This window comes from Nannospalax galili, unplaced genomic scaffold (assembly GCF_000622305.1).
Source record: "Nannospalax galili isolate Female #2095 unplaced genomic scaffold, S.galili_v1.0 scaffold617, whole genome shotgun sequence".
Taxonomy (NCBI): domain Eukaryota; kingdom Metazoa; phylum Chordata; class Mammalia; order Rodentia; family Spalacidae; genus Nannospalax; species Nannospalax galili.
In genome coordinates this window covers 1,145,774-1,150,645 of record NW_008341872.1, presented here as the reverse complement: position 1 = coordinate 1,150,645, position 4,872 = coordinate 1,145,774, and the positions used below count along the sequence as shown (strand labels likewise).

General features: G+C 41.0%; 1 non-coding gene across 1 annotated transcript; it reads left to right on the top strand.

Moving 5' to 3' along the window:
- The first annotated feature begins 866 nt into the window (after nucleotides 1-866).
- On the top strand, nucleotides 867-937 carry LOC115071100. Its single transcript, XR_003850215.1, has one exon. It is a non-coding gene; the product is annotated as a small nucleolar RNA SNORD18 (small nucleolar RNA).
- Nucleotides 938-4,872: the final 3,935 nt, after the last annotated feature.

Here is a 4,872-nt window from a genome sequence, read left to right as displayed (position 1 = left end):
TTCAGCAATAACAACATCCCTGCTCAAAATTTCAAAAAAAGGTAAAACTAGACTAGCCAGTACAGAATGACAGGTCAGCAGACAGTACATTCAGTGGTAATTTAGAAACAGAAAACAGAACATTAGAGGGTTGGATATCAAGTACTAAAAGCAACGTGAAAAAGACAGCAAAATTGACTAAGCCACTAAAAACATGATCTCATTTCTCAAGAACTTAAAGGACTGTTATATGCTCCAAATGTACCTTAAGGGTAAGATGATTGGCATCACAATGATGGTTTCCAGAAGGATGAATACAAGAGCTCCAAGGTACCGGGTAAGCTTCGCATCCTACTCTCTCAGTTCATATTGAAAAAAAGTCCACAGAAAATAATAGAGCAATTAATTCATTTATGTAAGTAGCAATAGAGCACAGGTTTGTGAGTGATGACCAATATTATCAATCAGTCATGAATTCTCTTTCTAAGATGGAGACAATATTCATGCTCAAAGAATTCTTCTGATTGTCAGTGAGTGTATTCAAAAGAAAATAATAAAGCTAGGACAGAACATCCTCAATAGTCATACAAAACAGAGTTTGCATTTTGTATATAGGTACAGGATGCAGTGAGCTATAACAGAAAACCCTCAGATTCCATCTCATTCTTCTCACCAACCAGCTGTGATCCCTTATCAACCCTCTTGACCTGAGGCTCTTCAATGATCTGAAGAAAAGTAGACCAGAGGACTGCTTAGGTCCCACGTACACATAACTCCTCTAGCTCTGTCCCTCCTGGGAATGACAGTGTCTATCCTTCAGGGTCAAGCTCAGTAGACTATAAGTAACAAGTCAGTTGATTGCCATTCATTCAATTGCATTAAGAACGTGGTGGTGATGAAATTCCACTCCATTGGTCCGTGTTTCTGAGCCATGTGATTTCTCAGATGTTCTGATGCTGAAGAGAAAAAAAAAAAAAAAAAGAATGTAATGGGGCTGGCTGGCGAAATGGCTCAGTCAGTAAAGTGCTTGTATTGAAAACGTCAGGACCTGAACTCAGTTTCTAACACCCACAAAGAAAGCCAGGCATGTTTATTATCCCAGGTCTGAGGATACAGAGACAGGTGGATCCCTGGGGCTTACTGGCCAGTCAGCCTGGTCTAATCTGCAAGCTCCAGGTCAATGGAGGACCCTGCCTTGATTATAGTGTATGCACCCAAGTAACAACACTCACACTTGTCCTCTGGCTTACACACACACACACACACACACACACACACACACACACAACATAAAAGACTGTTATCAAAACTACCTAAAGGCAAACAGATCAAAGAATAAATCTGACCAATCACAGAATGTTGGATTAGATTTGTTGCCATTTTGTTATTGCCATTTATTGACAGAGATTTGTCCCAAAGTCCCAAGAAAGCCATTTAAAACCATAACATTCCACATAGAAATAAAAAGATCTCCATTGTGTATAGCAACATTTTAGCTTTTTTTTCTATTTTGCTCGTGGACTGGAAATGAAAAGGTGACATAACAATGATCAAGTATAGAGAGTGGACTTTTTTTATATTTTATTATTTTTATTTTATGTGTATGAGTGTTATGCCTGCATGTAGGTAAGTGCATCCGTGTCGTGCAATGCCCGTAGACAACAGAAGAAGCTGTCGGATCCCCTAGAACTGGAGTTACAGACAGTTGTTAGCTGCCGTATGGGTGCTTGGATTCAAACCTGGGTCTTCTGCAAGAACAGTCAGTGTTCTTAACCACTGAGCCATCTCTCCAGCCCCCGAGAGTAAATTTTAATGTGGTCTCTGAATCATAAGTTTGATGGCTGTATAACTGAGAGTGGACTATGCAGAGAGAAGGTTCTGCTAGTTGGAAGGCAAGCTCTAAGAAAGCCAGTAATCGATTAGGCCCCTGCAGGCCTACTGTAGGTCACTGGACACTAAGGGCTCTAGGGAACACCATTCTCACTGAGTCTGCCTGGACAGTACCTTCTGGAGTTGTGTCCTGCACAGGTTGCAGAACAAGTAAAGGAATATTATTGAGATCCTTCAGAATATTATGTGTGCTCAGTGGTGCCCAGCAGTCTGCTGTGGTGCCCATTCTTATGGCATTTCAGAACAGGTAACTACTTAACAAAAAGAAGCAGATACAACATCATTTCCATTAGATAAAGAAAACATTTTCAGTCACTTTTCAATCACTGTACTGTTCAGTTATAGTAAACCTCTGTACAAGAACCACCTGGATCTAAATGTGAGCTTTGGTGGAGTAATGAGTGGTGTGAGCTTTGAGAGTGCTACTATCCTCTTTCTGTACTAGTTTCCTCATCTGTAAAATGTGGGCAACAGTAGTACCTCCTCACTGACTTGACGAGAATTTAATGAAATAGGCTTATATTTTAAAGTACCTAAAATAGTACCTGACACATAGTAAGCACTGAGTACAAATTTGTTAATAAGTAATTTTTTTTAAAACGCAAGCTGTTGTAGTCAGTTCTAGTTGCTATAACAAAATACTATTTTGTTGGCTTATAAATGAAAAACACTGACAAGGGCCTTCTTAGCTCAGCAGGCAGAGTATCAGTCTCATAAACAGAAAACATTGCCCTCTCTATTTACAGCCCACCATGAAGTAGGCAGCCTGCTCTGCCATTCAGCCGCCACCGTAACATCCTGGCTCAGGCATAAAGCAACGGAGCCTGGTGACCGTGGCCTGGAATCTCAGACACCAACTTCCAATTTCCTTGGGGTGGAGGGAGGAGAGGAAGAGTCCTGCGCAGTACCAGGCTCTGCCTTGTGTTTGTGTTGCACAGTTGGAGGCACATGACCTCTGCTTGCTGATCCAAGCCCACCCTGGCCCTAGGTGCATTTTTTTTTCCTGATGTTGTTACTCATGGGTGTCACATTTATGAGTATTTGAATGCTGGCTTGTATCGGTGACTTTTCAGGGCCCTTCCCTACCAGCAGCCTTGGGTTGGGTATGTATCATTGGTCCCTTTTGTTCTGAGGCTTTGTTTCTTGGACAGAGCAGCTACTGGCTTTCCCAGCTCTCTGATCTGTAGATGGTCATTGTGAGACTAACCAGTCTCTGATTATGTGTAAAAACTGAAGCATGTAGCCCTTAAAGAAATTGGAAGCCTCGAGAAACAGAGGGTGATTAACATGGAAAGCCACAACTGCCCAAAATGTAGATAATAAGAGACCACAGAGTATGTGTCCCTGAATTGGACTTCTATGTTAAACCTCTTCTACCCAGGGCTCAGGGACTGTTGTGGAAGGGTGGGAAGAAAGACTGTAAAAGCCAGGGGTGGTGGATGACCACAAGGAAACAGGGTTTATCAGGCTTCTAGGAACTTGCTCATATGAATTTAAAGCAATGGTGACAGTATGCACAAGAGTCATGCAAACTCAGACCAGGCAAAAACCCAGCATGGAAGCAGAAAAATGGGTAAGAAGCTCCAACCATAGCTGAGGAGCTATTGGCAACTGATCAGTGCTGGGCGAGGGAGAGTTGGTCTGCATTAAAGGAGTGACACTAGATAAGCTGACCAGGCTCCAGTGGATGAACTCACTGAGGGACATCTGGGTATACAAACTTGACTAGATAGGCCTTAACATATATGATAGAATGCATAAAATCTGGTGGAGGAGCTATGGAGGGGTACAGATAGGAGAAAGGGTCTAAATATGATTAAGATGTATTGTATGAAACCCAAAAAAAATTTTTTTAAAGTATATTTAAAAACAAAAATTTTTGAAAAGAAACAAAAATTTAAAAAAGAAATTGGCAGCCATCTTGGAAAGTCAGCCTTGGTTTGGAGCCAACATTCTGATTCCACATATGAAAGAAAACATGTGATACTTGTCTTTCTGGGTCTGACTCTTGTTGCACGTGACATGATGCTCTCCCAGTCTATCCAGTTTTCTGCAAACCACAATTTGATTCTTTATGGTTGTGTACATGTCATCATGCATATGTGTCACATATTCTTTATTTATCTGTTGACAGCACTTAGGCTTCCATAACTGGCAATTGTGAATGTGTCACAATAAACATGGGTATATCGGTGTGCCTATTATGTGCTGATTTTTTTCCCTCCAGGTCCATGGCCAGGAGTGGTACGGATGGATCACAAAAGCAAAGATTTGGTATCTTTCTTTTTTTTTTTTTAAAGTTGCATTTCTGTGTAACTCTGCATAAGAAATTAACTCATATAGGTTAATAGACTGTAATTAAGGTTAATTTGTCCTACACACTCTTGACCAGAAATTTGATATATGGTTATGATTAATGATTAAATAAACAACAGAAACAAACCACCTTGGGATGGTGAGACAGGTCAGTTGATAAAGTGCTTATGACTTGAATCTGATCTTAAGAATCCACATTTTTTTTAAAAAGCAGAGGATGGTATCCAATGCTTATAATCCCAGCACTTGAGAGGCTGGACAGAAGCAGATCCCCAGGGCTCTCTGGACAGCCTGCTTAGCCTAGTTGTTAAGCCCCCAAGTCCCAGTGAGAAACCCTGTCTCAAAATGCAAGGTGGGCGGGGAGTGGTGGCACATGCCTTTAACTCAGCACTTGGAAGGCAGAGGTAGGCAGACATCTGTGAGATTGAGGCGAGCACGGTCTACATAGTGAGTTCCAGGCCAGCTGGGGCTACAGGGAGAGGCCTATTTATAAATAAATAAATGAATGAATAAATAAATAAATAAATAAATAAATAAATAAACAAACAAATAAATAAATAAGGCAAAGTGGACAACTCCTGAAGAACAGGAGGTTATCTTCTGGCCCCTATATACATGTGCACATGCATGCACACATATGTGCACCCACACACATAAACATGAACACACACACAAAATCCTTACAAT